At 43.0% G+C, this 24,674-nt stretch overlaps 1 protein-coding gene across 4 annotated transcripts in view; it reads left to right on the top strand.

Annotated features, from left to right (window-relative positions):
• The first annotated feature begins 314 nt into the window (after window positions 1–314).
• Window positions 315–24,674, top strand: part of Foxn2 (forkhead box N2) — a 54,090-nt gene continuing 29,730 nt past the window's right edge. The window contains exon 1 of one of the 4 annotated variants that reach the window (XM_087552984.1): window positions 315–742. The gene's annotated coding sequence lies outside the window, so the exon portion shown is untranslated. 4 annotated transcript variants of the gene reach the window in all.

The following is a 24,674-nucleotide window of genomic DNA, read 5'->3' as shown; positions in this document are numbered from 1 at the left end:
CGCGCCAGCTTGTCCACTCAGCAGACGCGCCGCGCCTCTGTCGCCCTCCCATAGGTCCTTCCGGGGACAGGCGACGTCTTTTCATTTTCCCGCCTGCTCGCCAGGCTCAGTCCCTGGGCGTCCCCCTCCTTGCCTTCCGAGCCCGCCCCGCCCTTCCGGACGCCACCTTCCCCCACTCGCCTTCAGGGCAGCCCGGAGGGGCGGCCGCCGCCCTGGTAGGAGGCGGGAGGGAGGCCTGGGCCGGCCGCGGGAGGCGGGACGGAAAGAGGGGCGGGGCCAAGTGCCTTGGCGCCGCGTTGCCATGGCAGCGGGGCAGGGAGGAGGGGAGGAAGCCAGCGGGCGGGAGGGGGATGTGGTGCTGCGGCGGCCGCCACCGCAGCTGCCGCTGCCTGCTCGCGGCTGGGTGTCCCGGAGGCGGCTGCTGGGAGCCACGGGAGCAGCTGCGGTGCTCTGCCATATTGTGTCTGGCCCGGCCCGGCCCGGCCTTCGCCTCCCCTTCGCGGCGGCCGAGCTGACGGTGAGTCCCCGGGCCGTGCGGCGCGGAGGCAGCGCGTGCGGCCGGCGCTGGGCGTGGGGCGCGGAGGCGGCTGTCCCGTGACGCGCCGGGACATTTTTGTCCCGTGAAGAATTGGCGCCCGGCGCGGGGGTGTTCCCGGCGCGCGGCTCAGGCGGAGCGTGGGCTCCTGGGGGTGTGGAACCGAGGCGGGCACGGCCCCGTGAGGAGTTAGGAGTTTCTCCTGAGGTAATGACCGTCCGGAGGGGGCGTCGCGCAACCGGAGCCTCAGTGGGCAGAGGACAGCCGGGCGAGCACGGCGGAAACCTGCGACCCGGGAGTTGCTCTTAGAGCCCGGGGAGCCCGCGCCACGTCGCCGCTCGCGTTCCCATCGGAGCGGGACACGCGCGGCGTGGAGTCCCGGTCCAAGCGGGATGGTTGGGCCCCGAGAAGTAGTGCCCAGGAGGCGCCGCGCGCGACCCGCGTGAACTTCGGGCGCGGGGCCCGGATGTGGGGTGGCGACCCCGGCCCGCTCTCGAGGCTTCTGGGGCCGGCTTCCCCGAGCGTTGTTGCCCTGGGGAGTTGGGGGGTTGGGACTTGGACTGTTTCGGCGTTGCAATATGGGCACTTCCTGTTCACCATCTCTTTCGGGGCCCAGGTTACTAATGCACTCCGGCCAGCGCCGGGACCGGGAAGGGTGCACGGTACTCGGCGGCCTTGAGGTTGGGTGCCAGCCCGCGTGCACTAGCTGGCGGCCGAAGCCGGGACCCGGTGGTAGGGGGAGGGAGTCCACGTGCGAGGTGCTGGGTCTGCACTCCAAACTCCGCCCCCGGCTGCCCCCTTGCAAAATGCCAGGGTTCTCACCACACCTCACGCGAGTTGGGGTAGCTATTTCACTGGGAACCCGCACTCTCGAGATCTTGCACTTCGTTTCTGCTTTAAAGCCTTCCCTTTTCACCTTTTGGGTGGTGGTGGGAGGAGGAGTCATAAGTGCAGAGAAATGACAGACTTTTTTTTTTCCTACTTGCAACTCCGCCGCGAGCGGTTAATTATTTCCAGGTTAGTTGGTGCTCTTTCTCCTGTCTTCTGATTGTGACAGCCACGTGGCCGGCTGAGTGCAATAGAGTGCTCTAGCGGCCGGAGGGCTTGTGGCTTCTCCCGCAGCAGGGGCTTTGTAATGTTGTAGTCTTGGGTTCTGCGCTATGATAAGGGGAAGTGGAAAAAGCCGGATCGATCAGGTCTAGCTGTTTCACCTGAATCGTATAATGACTTTCCTTTGCAATTCTGGTAAGGTGTATATTGCCATTCTTGCTATTCTCTGCAACTTTGATGATTCATCTTAAAATTTCAGCGGTGTTAGGTATCATCAGAGAGCCTACGACGTCTTTAAAAAATCTACGACTCTTTAAAAAACCGTTTGAATTTCAAAGCCATTTGCGAGCGATTCTAATGAATCTGAAATGATCACATTCTAGCGTTATTTAGGGTTTATGAAAAAACCCTCATTTTTTCTTTTTACATAGGTTAGCAATGAAGTTATCTTTTAAAGGATAAATGCTAGTATTTTATGCAGTCAAATTTGAGCAGAATTCATAAGTGAAAATTATAGTATATAAAGGTGAAAGAAAAATGATTAAAGTTTAAAAAGTGAACTTTGGAGAGTGAAGTTTTAAAATGCCTTTACACTCAGAGATTATCAATGCATCATGCGTCATATTTTGATTGGCAATTTTGTTTCGGTAACATGTTTCTGTTATTAGTTTTAGTTGATTGTTAAACCAGAAGAAGGAAACACTACATTTGTAGAGTTTTGGAGAAATCATTCCAACTGTGTTTACTGGGATTTTGATTGTTCTGCAATGATAGTGTGAAGCTAATGAAGGCATTGAAGAGGTGCCATAAAGGTAGAGAAGAAGATAGGCTGGAGAATGAGTGTGTACTGACCACTGAGAACAGTTCATAGTTGAGCAGGAAAAGGAAATGAACTGAAGAGAAGTGAAGGGACATTTACATAAAGCCGGAAGACTGAAAACAGTTTGTCATGAGATTTAAAGCAAAGTGAAACTTAAAAATCCGACTCAAACCGTGTGTGTGTGTGTGTGTGTGTGTGTGTGTGTGTGTGTGTGTGTGTGTGTGTGTTTTGAGAAGGCTCTCACTATGTGGTCCAGGCTGGCTTCATGGCTTCAGAATTGGAGTGACCCTCCCCTCCTGCTTCTGCCGTCTTCTGTTGTTTTGAGACAAGCTCTTGACTATGTAGCCCTGGCTGGCCAAGAACTTGCTATGTAGGTTAGGTTGGCCTGCAATAACCAGAGAGCCACCTGCCTCTGCATCTCGAATTCTGGATTGTAGTGTGCATCACCATATATATGGCTTGCATGTAGTTTTGGTTTGATTGTTAAAGATAGGATCCTGACGAGATCAGTCTCTTGTGTAGACAAAGACAATTTTAAACTCCTGATCCACCTGCCTTTGTCTCCTCAGAACTGTTTTATAGGTGCACACCACCACAGCTTATATGTTTTGTTGCTGCTTGTTTCAACAACTCAAAAGAATGGTTATTTTTAAAATACTTTTATTCTTTAAGACTGTCATACAGTAGAACTCTCCAGATCCGCCCACATCTCTGTACCCCCCAAATATATGTCCTTTTTGTTTAAGGATATTTTTTTATTGTACCCTTTTTGTTGTTGTTGGTTTTAGATTGTGTAATTTAATAACTGGTTTTATATAAATGCAAACAGTATTCCAGTAATAGTTTTGAGCACTCGGGGCTGTAGGTTGAAGAAGTAAAACATAACTGAGACAGTACAGGAGTTAAACTGTGATAAAAGTAGGAGCTGTAAGAGAGTAAGTGGAGAAGGAAGTTGTAGAAGGCTTGGGTGGGAAGGAAAGGTTTCTTGGAAAAAGAAGCCTTTTGCTTTCTACAGGAAAACTTATGTGCTAATAGATAATGTCACCAAAATGTCCATCCTCTGTTTATTATTAATTTATTTTGTTTGTTTTGCTTTTGTTTTTATGAGACAAAGTAGTCCTGTGTAGCCTTGGAATCCCCTGGCTGTCCTGGAACTCTCTGACCAGGCTGGCCTCAGAGATCCACCCGAGTGCTGGGATTATAGGTGTGCACTACTAAACACCCCCCCCCCTGTCGGCGAAAGCCTACGGGATGAAAGAAACACACATACACACACACAGGTTATCGTGTCAAGCCAGGAGAGGAAGAGAGGAAGAGAGGAAGAGAGAGAGAGAGAGAGAGAGAGAGAGAGAGAGAGAGGAAGCTGGGAAGGAAGAGTGAGAGTGAGAGGAATAGTGAGAGTGAGAGGAATAGTGAGAGTGAGAGGAATAGTGAGAGTGAGAGGAATAGTGAGAGTGTCCTGTAGCTTTATTCACCACTTATATACCCAAGTCTCCAGGTAGAAAATAACTGGGAAGCACAGTGGGAAACCCTGGCTCGTGACTACCTGGCTCGTGACTTCGGTAACAAAAGACCAACTACGAGACCTGAATTAATTAGGGGGAAATCCCAGAAGACCAGCCTAAATCTCAAGGATAAAGGCTGAGGAAGTAAAAGGCAGAAGTGAATTGACCACCACCCAGGTGTGGTCCAGGTGTGTCAGTTCCACAGGCATCAGCCGGGCTCAGCAGAGGTCATGCAGTGGAGATATCGGGTGTTTACTACTTGGTCTTTTCTTCCTGTGCCGTAAATACATGGGAGAGGCCTCTGTCCAACAATCCCATGACTTCTTAACTGTGGCCATGCAGTTACAAAGCAGCCAGGCCCAAATCCAATATGGCACTACACCCCCCCAACCTTTTAAATTAAGCACAGGTATGAAATTTATTTTGTTTTTTGTTTTTTGTTTTTTCGGAGCTGGGGACCAAACCCAGGGCCTTGTACTTGCTAGGCAAGCGCTCTACCACTGAGCCAAATCCCCAACCCCTGAAATTTATTTTGTTAATTTAACACTTAGTTTCCAATCTTCTTTCTTCCGTCTCAATCTCTACTGTTCTGCCGAAACTTAATTATCAGACCTCAGCTTGGTGTTACAATTTATATGTATGCTGACCTTACCTGTTTATATGTGTGCTGACCTTATCTCTTTTATCTGTTGGAAATGCACTTGGACACTCAAGGAATGTTCTGTGAGCCTTGGAATCACAGCCTTCTAGATCCTTCCTTACTTTCAACTATAAATTCCTTTCCTTTTGTAACAGCATATAATTCTTCCAGACTGTTGCATTCTCTGCTGCATCTTTGATTTAACAAGATAAAAAAAAATTGAATACCTTGTGCTAAGTAAGTATCAAAAGTGCAGTGTTAAACAAGAGGAATTTCTTCATGTTTTTATTATCTTTTAGGTTTTATTACCCTAATTAGAATGTGTCTTTGACCAGCAAGATAGATAGAATATATGTGTTTGCCAGCAAGACGCCCTTAGAACCTTATTTTAGATATATACTGTCTTCCTAGTCTGAATAAAGAAAAAGTAGGATTTGTGATGTGAGGTGTGAAGTTGAATAGAAAGATGTTTTTAGGTGGGAAGAAAAGTACTGAATTTAAATATGGTCTCATTTCCTCCAGAATGAGTTGGAGAATGACATAATCCTCTTTTGAGGAAGACTCATTTGACTCAGTGTAGTCCAACCCTCAGAGGAATTGGGAGGAACTGGAAAGAGTACTACTGAAGGAAAAAGTAATGACAGGATGCAGTTAGGACTTGTTTAGTAGTCAGGACACTGAGTTTAGTCAGCTGAATGTAGATGAATGGGTGGTGGCAGGGTGAACATGACCTCTACCTATAGGAGTTGTCCACAGAGGGGGCAATGCAGAGGGGACAGTGGTATGAATTTTCTTAAGAGCTAGTAGTTAGTATTGAGAACTAAGAATGTTGCTTGGGAAACTAGAATGTTACAGGCATTAGCTATGGTAACATGGAGGTTTGTAATGAATACTGCAGACTTTATCATTCCTTTGATGTTACTTTACTGATACTTTAGTTCCACAACAGTAGAATGCTGTCACTGTCTTACCACAAAAAAAAAAAAAAACCACCAAGAGAACATTTATCAATTAGTTTTTATTCAAGCAAACTTTATTTTAGAATAATTTTGCATTTGCAGAAAACATGTAAAACCTTACCCAGTTTCTCAGATTAGCTTCTTACATACCGTGTTACAATAAGGAAACAAGGTTCCTGTATTATTGTTAATTAAGCAAGTCATTCAGATTTCCCTAAATTTTCTCTGGTGTCCCTTTTTATTCCACAACTAGTTTCTAGAGTTACCTTTGATGACATGAGAGCTTTAATCCTAATCAGAAATTTTATAGAATGTCCTTGAATTGAGACCTAACTGTTAAATTTCCCCTGGTGAGACTCAGCTTGTGGTTTTAGTACAGGTAAACAGGTAAGGTGCCTGTATAATAAGGGCACATGCTGACATGCTGTAAAATGGATAACCGTCGTTGACCATGATCTTTGCTTTCCTGATTTTACAAATGTACCCACTCCTCCACACCAGATCTACTTTGGAAGCGAAGTACTAAATGCAGCCCATGCTCACAGGTCTTGACCCTATTTTGATTGATTTTTTTTTTTTTTAATTTCCCTCAACCTAATTTTCTGTTATATAAAACAACAAACAAGCAAAGAACCTGGGCAAATGCGTTTGAGCACTTAGACTGTACTTAGGTGCTAGACACCTAAGTTGTGAGCAAGAGAGACAGTTTTATACCCAGGAGCTATGTCTGGAATAATCATAAAGTAGGCTTTATTGCCTTACTGTGTCCTTTGATTTCATTAGCATTTACACATACAAAGTTACAAAGCCCTTAAAGTCTTAAGTAAAGCTCTTCAAGTAGCCATTTGTAAGCTACTGTCGTACAGCTTTAGTGTGTGCGCTATGAAAATAGCTGTCCCTTTGCTGTCAACACAGATTTTCATTCTTCCCAAGTGGTTATATTCTGATAACTTAATTTGTTGTCAACTATCCTCATAGCTTTGGGGGGTGTGTATGTGTGAGTCTGTCTCAAAGCCTGTTGTGTAGCTGAGGCTGACCTTGAGCTCCTGAGTCCTGGGATTACAGGTGTGAGGCACTGTACTAGACTGGAGTGTTCAGATGGAAAGAAGACAAGAATTTTCTTGGCTTTTAAAAAAATTGAATTTTAATGTGTATGTGTGTGCAGTCTATGTATGCAGATGACAGGTGTGCATGTGCCTGCGGAAGCTGGAAGAGCGTGTCAGAGCACGCACTTGTGGATGAGAGTTAAACTCTGCTCCTCTGCACGATTAGCAAACACTCAGCCACGGGGTCATCTCCAGCCACTCTTCGCCTTTCTGAGTTCTTTTGGCACCAGAAGCCTGGTTTACTTGTTTGGGAAGTGCTTTGAATTGAAATTGATGTATGGAAATATATGTATAGAAAAGACCAGGGGCACGTGCCCAGCTAGAGGTCAGGACACTTGTGGGAGTTGGTTTTCAAGAGTCAAATAGAAGTTACAGGATGTGACAGGTCCTTTCACCTGGTGAGTCATCTTGCTGGCCCTCTCTTTTTATGTTCCAGACAAGATCTCGCTGTATATTAAGACTGGTGTCAAGCTATTGAGTCTCCTGCTTCAGCCTTCTGAATCTTAGCGTATGTAGCATCACATCCAACTTTGGACATTTTTTCTCATTTGTAGAAATACTCTTAACTTGTGCATTCACTGAGCAGGATTATTTTTAAAAACATATTTTTATTTTTGAAGTAGGTCTAACTGTACAGCTTTGACAGTCTTCAAACTCACTATGTACACCAGGCTGGCCTCGAACTCAGAAATCCATCTGCCTCTGCTTCCTAAGTTCTGGGATCAAAGTTATGAGCCACCACCTGCTCCTCTTTCTTATTTCACTTTTGTAGTGCTGTAGATTTGACCCAGGTCTTTGGAATGCTAGGCAAGTGTCCAGCACATGCTCTACCATTGAGCTATACCCTGGTCCCCTTTGCCTTTTGGAGCTGATGGTGTGGTCTTGTTATGTTGTCAAGGTTGGTCTCAAACTTCAATGCTCAAGTTGTCTTTCTATCTAGCTCAGTCTCTGGAATAGCAGGGGCTACAGGAATATGTCACCACTCCTGCTATTGCTTTCTAAATCACTTACTCAGTCACTCAATCAATCCAATCGATCAATCAATCTTTTGAGTTATTTACAATGTGTGCCACATGAAGGTTTTCTTTTATCACAAAATTTTTTCTTTCTTTTTTTTTTTCCATGATGGTATTTTTTTTTCCCCCAATGGAGGAGTTAGAGAAAAGACTGAAGGAGCTGAAGGGTTTTGCAAACCCATAGGAAGAACAGTATCGACCAACCAGAGCCCCCAGAGCTCCCAGGGACTAAACCACCAACCAAAGAGTACAGATGGAGGGACCCATGGCTCCAGCTGCATATGTAGCAGAGGATGGTCTTGTAGGACATCAATGGGAGGAGAGGCCTTTGGTTCTGGGAAGGCTTCATGCCCCAGTGTAGGGGAATGCCAGGGCACGGAAGTGGGAGTGGGTGATGGGTGGGGGAGCACCCTAATAGAAGTAGCGGGAGGGAGGATAGGATAGGAGGGGAAACCAGGAAAGGGGATAACATTTGAAATATAAATAAATAAAATATCCAGTTAAAACAAACAAACAAAACCCCACTGAGCAGAATTTAATATTAGATTCTGCAATGATCTGGTGCTAATGTCGGTTTTGTTGTTTTGTTTTTGAGACAGGGTTTTACTATGTAGTCCTAGCTGGCCTGGAACTCACAGATATCCATCTGCGCCTGTCTCCTATGTGCTAGGATTAAAGGTGTTATGACCATGGATTGTTAATATAGTTACTTTGAATTTGTATACATTACTTTTGAGATAAAGGATTTAGGAAGCTGATAAAAACATGACCTTGTGGTTTATGTTAAAAGAAGAAATACAAAGAAAAATGGAAAAAGGTTTCTTTTAAATTAAGATTTTGCTGTACGTTAGCTTTGTGCAGCATCTTCATCCTTTAACGTTGAATTGATACCGTACCCCCTGCTCCCCTTCCCCCAATCAGAGTATGGATTCTACCTGACATGAGTACAGGGATTGAATTCATATTCTCTGGAAGAGTAATTTGAGCTGTTAACCACTGAACCATCCCTCCAGTCTGAAGTGCTCCTTTCTGTTGTACTGATAGGACATTTATTAATAATCTTATCAATAATTGCTGTCTCTTATTGTCTGTTGTGTCCTGACATGACATTTTGCTTCTAGACACATGCGTGTATAGTTCTCAGCAATAGTCCTGCAGGGAATATTATATATTTTTATACATAAGAAACAAATAATGAGAAATTATGTAAATGTAGTGCTGGCTGAGTTTTGAATACAAATCTGTCATAGTAAAAATCTATGCTTTTGTATTATAATCTGAAGTTTTTTAAGAAAATGGGTTATCAGAATGAAATGCTTATATATCGATCTGTTGCAAGCAGGAGCAGTAAGAATGCTTGATAGAAGCTGTTATTGAGGTGCCTACACTGACAGGAAACCACTACTTTTTTCTTTTGATACTGTGAGTTAAACATGGTGCTCTTGCCTGGAACCCAGGCAGTTCCGTCATCTGTCAGACTGTGTGGGTGAGTTGGTAGCTGGTGGGTTTGCTTGCCTCTAAATCAAATCTTAACTGTGCAGTTACCTAGAGTGACATTCTGCTATAATTATTTTTTAAATGCTTGCTCCCTAAATGCTATGGGGTTTGCTGGAGCACAAAAAATGAATACAATGCACCCTGCCCACACTGACTTACTTAGATCCTAATGTCTGTCTAATTACCCATCCTTACCCTCTCCGACTCTTTAATGGGCAGAGTGCCATGTGGTCCAGCCTGGCCAGGATCTAGTTGTGCAGGGAAAGATGACCTTAAAAGTTCTGTTCATCAAGCAAGTGTTGTTATTACAGGTAGACATACCTGGTCTCGGTCTCTCTCTCTCTCTCTCTCTCTCTCTCTCTCTCTCTCTCTCTCTCTCTCTGTGTGTGTGTGTGTGTGTGTGTGTGTGTGTAGAAGTTAGGCCTGGTTCTGCCTCCCAGCCTCATGCTCATAGAAATAAGACTCAGACTCAAATTACATTTACAAATGTCTTAGCCATCTAGCTAGGCTCTACTCTGTGGCTAGATCAAAACTGAAGGTTACCCCAGTTGTTTTCATATGGCTGGTTACTTGTGCTCCGGTACCATCATCCAGCTCCTCACATCTTCCTGGGTGGATCTTCTTGAGACTCTCATTCTAGCTCAGAATACTTTCTCCTTCTGGATGTCTTACCTTTTATTCTCTGCCTAAGCCATAGGCTATAGGCTTTTTAATTGACAGGTGATGCACCTGTACAGTAAGTAAGTACATAAGATATTCTGTGTGTGTGTCCTGTAACATATATACGTGTGTATGATAACATGTCCCTCACCTCCAAGTCTTTAGTATTTCTTGAATAGATGCTAAAGTCAGTGAAGATAATGTTGTCCATCATTGCTGTGATAGTATTAGGTTCAGAAAGAAAGGAGCTGCCCTCATTTTAGACAGCCAGGCCGCATCATTCTGTATCTTATATACACACCAGTCATCTTTTCATGTATTGCCTACTTGGCTATAGAGTTACTCATTATTGTCTGCTTGGTCATTTTATTTACACTTTGTGAAGGGTTTAAAGAGGGCTTTGGGGGCGGGTGGGGTGGGGGTGGGTTGGAGGAGTCTGAGAAGAGCCTAATTAAATGCTAGTACAGCAGAGCAGGTGAGTTACCCTGTCCTTCTGAACCCACAGTGCTTTGTGCCTTTCTCATAACACTTAATAAATAATAAATAAAATAGCCCCCTTCAGCTAAACTGAACACCTCATGTCAATGCTGATTGAATTATTGGGTTTGGGGATTATTCTGTTTACACCTCAAAAATAAATGTTATTGGCAGTTCTAGAATATTTTTAACTAAAAAGGTACATTTACATATTTTAAGTGTGGTTGTACTTTGGTCTAAGAATAAAGGTCAGATAATTTTAAAGGGGGTTACATTTGAGTGACAGTAGGCACTACAGACTTAACTCATCACAGTGTGTGACAACATCATGATTAAATATTATGGGACACTCAGTCTTAGGTTTGCTTTCTCATTTTATTAAGCTGTTTTAAAGATTATTCAAAAATGTTTTATTTGTAGTATAAAATGAAATGTAGCTACAGAAAACCATATAAAACAAATATATAACTTAATAAGTAAGTTCAGTACTCATGTAATCAATCTCCTGTAGACTTTGGTTTTTCTAATTGTATTTTTAATATGGGTTCTTAAATACTTTAACCTCCCTTCTAGCCCACCACTCACTCACCAGAGGCAGTGGAAAGGAAAGGTTATTAGGATATGGGGGGAAATGGACCTATTTAGAAATTGTTCTTTGGAGCAAATCCAATTTGTGTTGTCAGGAATTCACCAGTTCCGTTCACAGAAATCAGCAGCTGCATCTGGATTCACTTGCAAACACTTCTTGGATATACAGTAGTCCAGTTTAAGGAGTGTCAGGATAGCAAATATGAATCAGAAACGGTTGCCCAACCCAGCAGAAACAGCCAGGCCTCCTCTGAATTGGAATGAGTCAGCAGGAGCAACCAGGACCAACAGGGATGCCTGGAGAGGTTCTTTGCTGTACCTTTCAACAAAGTGAAGATCAGCTGTCTTCCCAGGCCCTCTTTGGTGGTTTTGTTTTTGCTTTTGAGACAGGGTTCCACTCTTGCTCTAGCTGGCCCAGAACTTTGAGCCAGCTTTCTGCCACCACTGCCTTGTGTTAGGACTTAGGGGTACTGGATCAAGCCAGCCCCCTGAGTATCTTTTTCAAGTATGTTTTATTATCTAAAAGAATGTAAGTTTACTCTTTTTTAATTGTAATTTTTTTAATAGAATTACCAGTATTTTAGCCATTTTTTAAATATGAAGCTTCTCTGAATTTCTAGGAGGTACCTTTAATAGTCTTAATTTCATGGAGTTCTGTTCTGTTTATACGTTATTAAGATATGTAAGTTGGCTTCTAAGATTTTTAGGTACAAATTTTTTTTTTTTTTTTTGGTTCTTTTTTTCGGAGCTGGGGACCGAACCCAGGGCCTTGCGCTTCCTAGGCAAGCGCTCTACCACTGAGCTAAAATCCCCAGCCCCCAAAATTTTTTTTTAGAGACAGTCTCACTATGTAACTCTGGCTGGCCTTATATCCCCAAGTAGACCAGGCTGGACTCAAACTCACAGAGATCTGTCATCCTCTGCTTCTCACATGCAGGCAAACTAGCTTTTTTTTTTTTTTTTTTTTTAAATACAGCAATCTGATTTTGAAGCCCAGGCTAGCCTTTAACTCACAATTTTTTCTGCCTCAGGCTTAATGCTGGGATTATAGGTGTGAGCCACCGTGTTGTTCTGTCATCCTGTCATTACTGTCTGGACTGTTCTTTGTTGACTTTCTTCTGCTCAGCTTTATTTCTGTTTCCATTACTTTATACTAAATGTGGGCTCTGTTCTGAAAGAGAGCTCCTAGAGTCAGTTTTAAGAGTCCAGCTGTCTGTCTATCTGGCTGGCTGGCTGGCTGGCTGGCTGGCTTGGGCAACCTGAAGAAAGAAATCCAAGCTCCTGCTTCCTTTTTGCCAGCCTGGGGGAGGCCTGCAGACACTGCAGCACCCTGATGGATTAGACTGTGATGGAGAGATAGAAAAGATGGAGCACGTGGTGGAGAAACGCAAGAGGACGTGAAGCCTAGGGGTTCATACACTAGAGAAAGGTGGGACTGGACTCAGGCCATGAGGGACAGGCACATACGAAGAGGCCATGGTGAGGTCCTGGCCTGGGCTGCTGCCAAAGGCCATATCTAGGTTTGTGGTCCTGCTGTAGCTGAGGTCTGTGTCAATGTCTGTGGCCCCAGTTACCACCAAAGGCCAAGTGGATATTCACAAATGGATATTCATGGTCTAACCTGCCTCTGTAGATGTAGATGTAGATGTCATTGTTTTGTTAAAAGAGGGGAGGTAGGTGGGGAGAAGATTTCCCAACACACACACACACACACACACACACACACACACACACACACACACACACGAGAGGGGGATGCTGACCTGAGTGGCCTGTGCTGCTTCCTGAGGCCGTGAGGGTCATGCTGCTGTCAGGGCCCATGTCTGAGTTTGTAGTCCTATGGCAGCCTGGATCTGTGTTGATGTTGTCCTGGACCAGTGTTACCACCAAAGGCCATGCAGATGTTCCGGGTCTGGACTGCTGCTTTGTTTGCCCTGCCCCTCACTGATTGCAGCATTTAGGAACGTGGGCCCTGAACCTTGCCTTGGCAGCGAAGTAGAGTTGGCCCTGGTAGCAAAGGTGTGGATGAGCTGTCCGCCTAGGGCATGAGAGAAGGAGGGCTGACCCTGTTCCTTGTCTGGCTGCAGCGTTGGGTGAGTTAGCCAGGGCAGTGCTGGAGAGTTCGCCTGGTGGTGTGGGCGCAGGAGAGCTAGCGCTACCACCCAGGCTCAGATTCAGGGCTTTTAGTTGTTCTATTGAAAAAACCTACCTCATTCCTGCTGATCCAAATTCTACCTTATTTTCTTTTGGTGGAGAGGTGCCATACAAAGAGCTGGGAGATGAGTGGGATTATTGGGGTACCAGTGTAGAACAACCCAGCTCTGTAGGCCGTGCTGTGGATGTCCACCACGTCCTACTGTGGAGCCTGTCTAGCTTCTGTTGCTAATTGTTTGTTCCTCTGGGGCTGCCCAGGGAATGCCTGCTTGTTGGTCTGTTTCAGTTCATAGCCTCATCAATACCTTGGTTGTTTGTCTCTTGCCCTTCTCTGTATTAGACATGTATAGAAAACAAGGCTGCAGCCATGATCTCAGACCTTTGTTTCTTAGCTTTGGCTGTATTCTAAGAGTTAATGTGTTTGAGGATCTGCTCCTTAGTTGTCTTTTGTTGTTTGTTGCTGGGGGTTGAAACAAGGGCCCTGCACATGATGGATAAACATTCTGATAACACCGAACCACACTCCCAGCTTTAGTTGTCCTTATCTGCTGATTATAAGTGATCAAAAATGTGCCCTGTGACTGCTGTCATGGATAGTCCTCTCTAGGATCATTAACATCTGAGATGATCACATCATTTGTCCTAAAATCTTGGTGAATCCTACTTTTCCCCCTAAAATTATTACCACTTCATGTTTTTTACAGTCATTTATATAACAAAAAGCCCCAAATTTGGTTTTTTGTTTCTTAGTTGATCTTGATTGCCCTAATTCTTACAAGTATTTATCAGCCAGCCCTCATGGCATAGAGTAGGCACATTCTAAACTTGAAGAGAAATAGCTGGATTTAAATAGTTCAGTATTGCTGGGTGGTGTCTGGGGAACTCGTTGGATTTTATTTATTTAGAGATCACTTAACGCAGATGGGGCTCTGTAGCGGCACTTCCAGTGAGTCACCCAGCGATAGTAACTGTGCGGTAGGGTTGTTGTTACAAGTGCACGAGGTAGTTTTAGTAAAGGTTTTTAAGTGATATCTATTACCAATAACCATTCTTTTTTTTTTTTAAAGATTTTATTTATTATATATGAGTACACTGTAGCTGTCTTCAGACACACCAGAAGAGGGCATCAGATCTTATTACAAATGGTTGTGAGCCACCATGTGGTTGCTGGGATTTGAACTCAGGACCTCTGGAAGAACAGTCAGTGCTCTTAACCCCTGAGCCATCTCTCCAGCCCTCCAATAAGCATTCTTAATGCACATGTGTACATTTATCTACACGAAAGCCAAGAATACTTGAATTTGAGTGTGTTTAAAGACAACATCTTGCTCTGTTGTGTAGCCTACCCTGCTAGACTCCTAAGTACTAGGATGCACCACCTGAGTTTCAGTTTTGATTATTCGATTATTCTAGTAAAACTGAATCATACCATTTCTCAGATACCAAAGTAGCATCAGAGCAGAACTGTGATTCCTCATCCAACAAACATTGGAGCAGAAAGCAAAATACACACAGCTTTGCTCTCATGGGAACTTGAGCCTATTGGAATGATACGCATTGAGCCAGTTCAGGTGTTGCAGGTTTTTTATTGTTATTAATTAATTGCGGAACAGTAGAAGAGGGCCTCCTTATGTTAGACCACTCATAGTTTTTAAGGTGAAATATGAAGGATGAATAGCAGTGTCTAGAGTTTTAAGTATGCTGTGTATGAACAATTTTAATGCACAGACATGCAAGGAAACTTAGTTTAGGGACATATTATCAGAGTTCTGTGTGTTGGAGCTTCCATGTCAACATACTGTGGTCTAGGTTAAAAAAAAAAAAGGCGGGGCTGGGGATTTAGCTCAGTGGTAGAGCGCTTACCTAGGAAGCGCAAGGCCCTGGGTTCGGTCCCCAGCTCTGAAAAAAAAGAACCAAAAAAAAAAAAAAAAAAAAAAGGCAAAAGCCAATTAGAATAAATTAGTCCCATGGTTTAGATAATAGTGAATGCTTTTAAATTGTCTTGTTTTCAACTTAAAATAGAAACGTTCACTTTGTTGGGTAGGAGGAACTTTTCGTTCAATTGAGCTTTTGTGGTTTTATTCTAAAATTTTATGGTTTTTTTTAAAAGTAAGTGTATATGAGGGGGACAGGGAAGGAAGAGGGTGGGACACAAGCCAGAAGGGGACCGGAAGGGGATGCAGAACCTCCTAACTGGAGTTCAAGCGGTTGCCCAGTGTGAGGGCTGGGAGTCAGACTCAGCACGCTGGGGCAGCAGTGTGAGCACTGAGCTGTGTTGGTTTTGAGACACAGTCTCACTATGCAGCCCCAGCTGGTCCGGAACTCACACAGAGCCCACCTTGCTTCTTGCACACTGGAGTTCAAAGGGACTAGAGATATATGCCACCACCTATGGCCCCTATGGTACTGTTTTTTTGAAATTATTATTTATGGTTAAGAGATTTCTTGTAACAAAATGTTGTGGGTTTCCCCTTTAATTAAATAGATCTTAGTATATTTTAAGAACATTTTTAAATTAAAAGTTTTACTTTATATACCCACAGGAGTCAGGGGAGGGCATTTGTCTGTCCTGCAATTGGAGTTACAGGTGCAGTCAGGTGGGACCTGTGGAAGAGCAGCAAATGCTCGTAACTGCAGAGCCGACACTTTAAGAATATGTATTACCATATTGATGCTAACAGTATTGGATTTTATTTATGGCCCTGAAACTAGTTTTGGAAGTCATTAAATATCTAAAAATTCACTGGTAAAATTTGCCCTTGGCTTTAAAGAATGAGTCAACCCATAGACAAGTAAATACACATATCCTTGCAGTAGTCCTGAATTTTAAACTATGAGCTTTAGTGTGAAAAGCCGAGTTCTTCAACAGAACTTACTAGTTAAAGAGATGTCCATGACATAAGAGAGAAAAGCATGTGGTACTGTTGTGTGCACACATAATCTTGATGAATGTTATTGGAAAGAGTGACCAGCTGTGGAGGTACTGGTCAGAAGGAGAAACATTGCCGTATTCCTATTCAGCCATTGTACATTCCTGGGTGCTGAAGTAGCCAAGCTGCTGCCCCCAGTTTTAGCAAGGATCCTTCTGTTAAGGTCCTGCACGGTGCCTCCACACAAAGCCCAAAATGTTTCACACATCAAAGTCCAGCCAGCCAGGCAGGCTGGAGTGCCCCCCCCCCCCCATCTTTCAGTGTTTTTGTTTCTTATACAGAAAATAACAGGTTGGCTTACCATTTACCTCTTACAGGTGAATCAAATATTGCCTCGTTTTAACTTCCCCAAGAAACCAACAACCGTCAGGGATTTTTTTTTTTTTTTTTTTTTTTTTTTTTTTTGGAGATAAGCTGAAACAATGGATAGAAATAGCATTCTGTGCAAATTATTTACACAGATGCAGAACATAAACTCAGGGTGTGTCTGGGTGAGTTATGGAGAGAGAGAAAAGTGGATTTAGAGAGAGGTTGCCATATTGCTTTTTTCTTTTTTAATTTTAGTGGTTTTCAGTGTTGTTGAAAGATGTTTTTTCCCTTCATCAGTTTTATTTCTCTTGTTACCAGAATTAGTTGAGAAGCAGTTTCTCCGTGAGAACTCTGTCCCTGTCTCTTAACTAGAAAGTGCAGCTGCACACATTTTTGTTGTTACTCAGAGACAGTGGGTCTCATGCTGTGTCACCTTAATCTGACCAGGAGGCACCTTTATCCCTGAGAGACCATAATGCCTCAGTTGTCCTGATACATGACATCATGTAGCAGTGTGATCAGATAGACATCCTTTTGCAGTACATACGGGATAGAAATTTGTTTTATTCATTCTGTGTTTATATGTGTACCCCTCAGTGCGTTGCACCACATGCATTCAGGGCTCTGAGAAGATCAGAGAGGACATTGGGTCCTCTGGGGCTGGAGCTGTGGGCGGTTGTGAGGCGCCATGTAGGTGCTGTGAGGTCAGTCTTCTGCACGAGCAGTAAGTGCTTGTAATCACTGAGCTGTCTCTTCAGCCTTTGTATTTGGGATTTTGAATCTGTCTTCTAGTCTCAGAATTGGGTGTTATGGAGTGGCCACTATTTATAATGGAGAACCTTAAAAAATAAAATGTCAAAACCCTAGGAAATGCTGGGTTGTATTATGGTCCCTGTCACAGTAACTGTTTTATTGCTATGAAGAGACACTGTAATAGCGAAGGCAGCTCTTAGGAAAGAAGTCATTTACTTGGGGGCTTAGTTTTCAGTTTCAGAGGTCCTTTATCATCATGGCATCATGACAGGGAGCATGGTAGTGTGCAGGCAGGGTGCTGGAGAAGTAGGTGAGAGCTACACCATGATGAGGGAAGGGGGGGAGAGGGAGAGAGGGAAGGGAGGGTGGCAGAATGGTCAAGAGAGCTTGAACTCAGATCCTTCAGCCTCTGACTCCTGAGTGCTGGGAGTAAAGGTGGGTACCATCAAACCCAGCCAGAAGTATCTTGATAATAGCTAATAGATGGATTTTTTATTTAACTTGATAAAATTCTGAAAGAGGACAGTAGATTCTGAGGAGTCGAATATGAATGAATATAACTCTGTACATGTAAAAATAGCTGTTTTCATTGTACCAGTTATATTGTAATTTGTTGCTTTAGTTTTTGTTCCTGAGAATACTATTAATAAGTAAAAACAACTCATTTTTCTAAATTTCTTAGGTTATCTTTTTAAAGATTTTTTATTCATTGTGTGTGTGTGTGTGTATGTGTGTATGTGTGTGTGTGTGCGCGCGTGTGCTTGCGAGACTGAAACTACAGGTGGTTGTAAGCCACCATGGTGCTCTTTTTTTTTTTTTTTTTTTTTTTTTTTTTATTAACTTGAGTATTTCTTATATACATTTCGAGTGTCATTCCCTTTCCCGGTTTCCGGGCAAACATCCCCCTCCCCCCTCCCCTTCCTTATGGGTGTTCCCCTCCCAACCCTCCCCCCATTGCCGCCCTCCCCCCATAGACTAGTTCACTGGGGGTTCAGTCTTAGCAGGACCCAGGGCTTCCCCTTCCACTGGTGCTCTTACTAGGATATTCATTGCTACCTATGGGGTCAGAGTCCAGGGTCAGTCCATGTATAGTCTTTAGGTAGTGGCTTAGTCCCTGGAAGCTCTGGTTGCTTGGCATTGTTGTACTTTTGGGGTCTCGAGCCCCTTCAAGCTCTTCCAGTTCTTTCTCTGATTCCTTCAATAGGGGACCTATTCTCAGTTCAGTGGTTTGCTGCTGGCATTCGCCTCTATATTTGCTGTATTCTGGCTGTGTCTCTCAGGAGCGATCTACATCCTGCTCCTGTCGGTCTGCACTTCTTTGCTTCATCCATCTTGTCTAATTGGGTGGCTGTATATGTATGGGCCACATGTGGGGCAGGCTCTGAATGGGTGTTCCTTAAGTCTCTGTTTTAATCTTTGCCTCTCCCTTCCCTGCCAAGGGTATTCTTTTTCCTCATTTAAAGAAGGAGTGAAGCATTCACATTTTGATCATCCGTCTTGAGTTTCGTTTGTTCTAGGGATCTAGGGTAATTCAAGCATTTGGGCTAATAGCCACTTATCAATGAGTGCATACCATGTATGTCTTTCTGTGATTGGGTTAGCTCACTCAGGATGATATTTTCCAGTTCCAACCATTTGCCTACGAATTTCATAAAGCCGTTGTTTTTGATAGCTGAGTAATATTCCATTGTGTAGATGTACCACATTTTCTGTATCCATTCCTCTGTTGAAGGGCATCTGGGTTCTTTCCATTTTCTGGCTATTATAAATAAGGCTGCGATGAACATAGTGGAGCACGTGTCTCTTTTATATGTTGAGGCATCTTTTGGGTATATGCCCAAGAGAGGTATAGCTGGATCCTCAGGCAGTTCAATGTCCAATTTTCTGAGGAACCTCCAGACTGATTTCCAGAATGGTTTTACCAGTCTGCAATCCCACCAACAATGGAGGAGTGTTCCTCTTTCTCCACATCCTCGCCAGCATCTGCTGTCACCTGAGTTTTTGATCTTAGCCAATCGCACTGGTGTGAGGTGAAATCTCAGGGTTGTTTTGATTTGCATTTCCCTTATGACTAAAGATGTTGAACATTTCTTTAGGTGTTTCTCAGCCATTCGGCATTCCTCAGCTGTGAATTCTTTGTTTAGCTCTGAACCCCATTTTTTAATAGGGTTATTTGTTTCCCTGCGGTCTAACTTCTTGAGTTCTTTGTATATTTTGGATATAAGGCCTCTATCTGTTGTAGGATTGGTAAAGATCTTTTCCCAATCTGTTGGTTGCCGTTTTGTCCTAACCACAGTGTCCTTTGCCTTACAGAAGCTTTGCAGTTTTATGAGATCCCATTTGTCGATTCTTGATCTTAGAGCATAAGCCATTGGTGTTTTGTTCAGGAAATTTTTTCCAGTGCCCATGTGTTCCAGATGCTTCCCTAGTTTTTCTTCTATTAGTTTGAGTGTGTCTGGTTTGATGTGGAGGTCCTTGATCCACTTGGACTTAAGCTTTGTACAGGGTGATAAGCATGGATCGATCTGCATTCTTCTACATGTTGCCCTCCAGTTGAACCAGCACCATTTGCTGAAAATGCTATCTTTTTTCCATTGGATGCTTTTGGCTCCTTTGTCAAAAATCAAGTGACCATAGGTGTGTGGGTTCATTTCTGGGTCTTCAATTCTATTCCATTGGTCTATCTGTCTGTCTCTGTACCAATACCATGCAGTTTTTATCACTATTGCTCTGTAATACTGCTTGAGTTCAGGGATAGTGATTCCCCCTGAAGTCCTTTTATTGTTGAGGATAGCTTTAGCTATCCTGGGTTTTTTGTTATTCCAGATGAATTTGCAAATTGTTCTGTCTAACTCTTTGAAGAATTGGATTGGTATTTTGATGGGGATTGCATTGAATCTGTAGATTGCTTTTGGTAAAATGGCCATTTTTACTATATTAATCCTGCCAATCCATGAGCATGGGAGATCTTTCCATCTTCTGAGGTCTTCTTCAGTTTCTTTCTTCAGTGTCTTGAAGTTCTTATTGTACAGATCTTTTACTTGCTTGGTTAAAGTCACACCGAGGTACTTTATATTATTTGGGTCTATTATGAAGGGTGTCGTTTCCCTAATTTCTTTCTCGGCTTGTTTCTCTTTTGTATAGAGGAAGGCAACTGATTTATTTGAGTTAATTTTATACCCAGCCACTTTGCTGAAGTTGTTTATCAGCTTTAGTAGTTCTCTGGTGGAACTTTTGGGATCACTTAAATATACTATCATGTCATCTGCAAATAGTGATATTTTGACCTCTTCTTTTCCGATCTGTATCCCTTTGATCTCCTTTTGTTGTCTGATTGCTCTGGCTAGAACTTCAAGAACTATATTGAATAAGTAGGGAGAGAGTGGGCAGCCTTGTCTAGTCCCTGATTTTAGTGGGATTGCTTCAAGTTTCTCTCCATTTAGTTTAATGTTAGCAACTGGTTTGCTGTATATGGCTTTTACTATGTTTAGGTATGGGCCTTGAATTCCTATTCTTTCCAGGACTTTTATCATGAAGGGGTGTTGAATTTTGTCAAATGCTTTCTCAGCATCTAATGAAATGATCATGTGGTTCTGTTCTTTCAGTTTGTTTATATAATGGATCACGTTGATGGTTTTCCGTATATTAAACCATCCCTGCATGCCTGGGATGAAGCCTACTTGATCATGGTGGATGATTGTTTTGATGTGCTCTTGAATTCGGTTTGCCAGAATTTTATTGAGTATTTTTGCGTCGATATTCATAAGGGAAATTGGTCTGAAGTTCTCTTTCTTTGTTGTGTCTTTGTGTGGTTTAGGTATAAGAGTAATTGTGGCTTCGTAGAAGGAATTCGGTAGGGCTCCATCTGTTTCAATTTTGTGGAATAGTTTGGATAATATTGGTATGAGGTCTTCTATGAAGGTTTGATAGAATTCTGCACTAAACCCGTCTGGACCTGGGCTCTTTTTGGTTGGGAGACCTTTAATGACTGCTTCTATTTCCTTAGGAGTTATGGGGTTGTTTAACTGGTTTATCTGTTCCTGATTTAACTTCGATACCTGATATCTGTCTAGGAAATTGTCCATTTCCTGAGGATTTTCAAATTTTGTTGAATATAGGTTTTTATAGTAAGATCTGATGATTTTTTTAATTTCCTCCGAATCTGTAGTTATGTCTCCCTTTTCATTTCTGATTTTGTTAATTTGGACACACTCTCTGTGTCCTCTCGTTAGTCTGGCTAAGGGTTTATCTATCTTGTTGATTTTCTCAAAGAACCAACTTTTGGTTCTGTTGATTCTTTCTATGGTCCTTTTTGTTTCTACTTGGTTGATTTCAGCTCTGAGTTTGATTATTTCCTGCCTTCTACTCCTCCTGGGTGTATTTGCTTCTTTTTGTTCTAGAGCTTTTAGGTGTGCTGTCAAGCTGCTGACATATGCTCTTTCCTGTTTCTTTCTGCAGGCACTCAGCGCTATGAGTTTTCCTCTTAACACAGCTTTCATTGTGTCCCATAAGTTTGAGTATGTTGTATCTTCATTTTCATTAAATTCTAAAAAGTTTTTAATTTCTTTCTTTATTTCTTCCTTGACCAGGTTATCATTGAGTAGAGCATTGTTCAATTTCCACGTATATGTGGGCATTCTTCCCTTATTGTTATTGAAGACCAGTTTTAGGCCGTGGTGGTCCGATAGCACGCATGGGATTATTTCTATCTTTCTGTACCTGTTGAGGCCCGTTTTTTGACCAATTATATGGTCAATTTTGGAGAAAGTACCATGAGGAGCTGAGAAGAAGGTATATCCTTTTGCTTTAGGATAGAATGTTCTATAAATATCCGTGAAGTCCATTTGGCTCATGACTTCTCTTAGTCTGTCTACATCACTGTTTAATTTCTGTTTCCATGATCTGTCCATTGATGAGAGTGGGGTGTTGAAATCTCCCACTATTATTGTGTGAGGTGCAATGTGTGTTTTGAGCTTTAGTAAGGTTTCTTTTACGTATGTAGGTGCCCTTGTATTTGGGGCATAGATATTTAGGATTGAGAGTTCATCTTGGTTGATTTTTCCTTTGATGAATATGAAGTGTCCTTCCTTATCTTTTTTGATGACTTTTAGTTGGAAATTGATTTTATTTGATATTAGAATGGCTACTCCAGCTTGCTTCTTCTGACCATTTGCTTGGAAAGTTGTTTTCCAGCCTTTCACTCTGAGGTAGTGTCTGTCTTTGTCTCTGAGGTGTGTTTCCTGTAGGCAGCAGAATGCAGGGTCCTCGTTGCATATCCAGTTTGTTAATCTATGTCTTTTTATTGGGGAGTTGAGGCCATTGATATTGAGAGATATTAAGGAATAGTGATTATTGCTTCCCGTTATATTCATATTTGGATGTGAGGTTATGTTTGTGTGCTTTCATTCTCTTTGTTTTGTTGCCAAGACGATTAGTTTCTTGCTTCTTCTAGGGTATAGCTTGCCTCCTTATGTTGGGCTTTACCATTTATTATCCTTTGTAGTGCTGGATTTGTAGAAAGATATTGTGTAAATTTGGTTTTGTCGTGGAATATCTTGGTTTCTCCATCAATGTTAATTGAGAGTTTTGCTGGATACAGTAACCTGGGCTGGCATTTGTGTTCTCTTAGGGTCTGTATGACATCAGTCCAGGATCTTCTGGCCTTCATAGTTTCTGGCGAGAAGTCTGGTGTGATTCTGATAGGTCTCCCTTTATATGTTACTTGACTTTTTTCCCTTACTGCTTTTAATATTCTTTCTTTATTTTGTGCGTTTGGTGTTTTGACAATTATGTGACGGGAGGTGTTTCTTTTCTGGTCCAATCTATTTGGAGTTCTGTAGGCTTCTTGTATGTCTATGGGTATCTCTTTTTTTAGGTTAGGGAAGTTTTCTTCTATGATTTTGTTGAAGATATTTACTGGTCCTTTGAGCTGGGAGTCTTCACTCTCTTCTATACCTATTATCCTTAGGTTTGATCTTCTCATTGAGTCCTGGATTTCCTGTATGTTTTGGTCCAGTAGCTTTTTCCGCTTTACATTATCTTTGACAGTTGAGTCAATGATTTCTATGGAATCTTCTGCTCCTGAGATTCTCTCTTCCATCTCTTGTATTCTGTTGGTGAAGCTTGTATCTACAGCTCCTTGTCTCTTCTTTTGGTTTTCTATATCCAGGGTTGTTTCCATGTGTTCTTTCTTGATTGCTTCTATTTCCATTTTTAATTCCTTCAACTGTTTGATTGTGTTTTCCTGGAATTCTTTCAGGGATTTTTGCGATTCCTCTCTGTAGGCTTTTACTTGTTTATTAATGTTTTCCTGTGCTTCCCTAAGTGTGTTCATGTCTTTCTTGAAGTCCTCCAGCATCATGATCAAGTATGATTTTGAAACTAGATCTTGCTTTTCTGGTGTGTTTGGATATTCCATGTTTGTTTTGGTGGGAGAATTGGGCTCCGATGATGGCATGTAGTCTTGGTTTCTGTTGCTTGGGTTCCTGCGCTTGCCTCTCGCCATCAGATTATCTCTAGTGTTACTTTGTTCTGCTATTTCTGACAGTCGCTAGACTGTCCTATAAGCCTGTGTGTCAGGAGTGCTGTAGACCTGTTTTCCTCTCTTTCAGTCAGTTATGGGGACAGAGTGTTCTGCTTTCGGGCGTGTAGTTTTTCCTCTCTACAGGTCTTCAGCTGTTCCTGTGGGCCTGTGTCTTGAGTTCACCAGGCAGCTTTCTTGCAGCAGAAAATTTGGTCTTACCTGTGGTCCCGAGGCTCAGGTTTGCTCGTGGGGTGCTGCCCAGGGGCTCTCTGCAGCGGCAGCAACCAGGAAGACCTGTGCCGCCCCTTCCGGGAGCTTCAGTGCACCAGGGTTCCAGATGGTCTTTGGCTTTTTCCTCTGGCGTCCGAGATGTGTGTGCAGGGAGCAGTCTCTTCTGGTTTCCCAGGCTTGTCTGCCTCTCTGAAGGTTTAGCTCTCCCTCCCACGGGATTTGGGTGCAGAGAACTGTTTATCCGGTCTGTTTCCTTCAGGGTCCGGCGGTGTCTCTGGCAGGGGTCCTGCCGCTCCCCCACGGGAGCCCAGAGGCCTTATACAGTTTCCTCTTGGGCCAGGGATGTGGGCAGGGGTGAGCAGTGTTGGTGGTCTCTTCCGCTCTGCAGCCTCAGGAGTGCCCACCTGACCAGGCGGTTGGGTCTCTCTCTCACCGGGTCTGGGCCATGGTGCTCTTTTTAAAGATTTCTTTTATGTCTGAGAATGTTGGCATTGGGTACAGCTGGCAATAAGGAATTTCTTTTACATTAATAAAATACTAAAAAATTTGAGATTTAAATTATTTTAAGTTGCTTAAATCTCAGAGATTGGAAGTATTGTATTAAGTGATACATTTGGTAGAGTCCAGTTATAAATGCAGTACATGAAACAGAATGAGGAAGTGAATGTCGACTCTACAGAAAATGGGGAAACAGTTATTGCAGAAGTCTGAGAAGCCCCGCATGGTCATGGCTGCCTTGCCCAGCGCCTGTCCTAGGTTTGGGGGACAGACACACTTGCTTAATTGTAGGATCCTTTCTGTAATTTCAAAACAAAAATGGACTAATTCATGTTATAGAAAAAGCTTTGTGATAGAATAGGCTATTATAATCATCTAAGAGGTGGTTTCTGTGTAGGCCTGGAGTTTTCTGGTAAGTCTATG

The sequence above is a fragment of the Rattus norvegicus genome, chromosome 6 (genome assembly GCF_021556685.1).
Source record: "Rattus norvegicus strain SHRSP/BbbUtx chromosome 6, alternate assembly SHRSP_T2T, whole genome shotgun sequence".
Classification (NCBI taxonomy): domain Eukaryota; kingdom Metazoa; phylum Chordata; class Mammalia; order Rodentia; family Muridae; genus Rattus; species Rattus norvegicus.
Note: the sequence above shows the minus strand (reverse complement) of the source record. Positions and strands in the feature narration are given on the sequence as shown.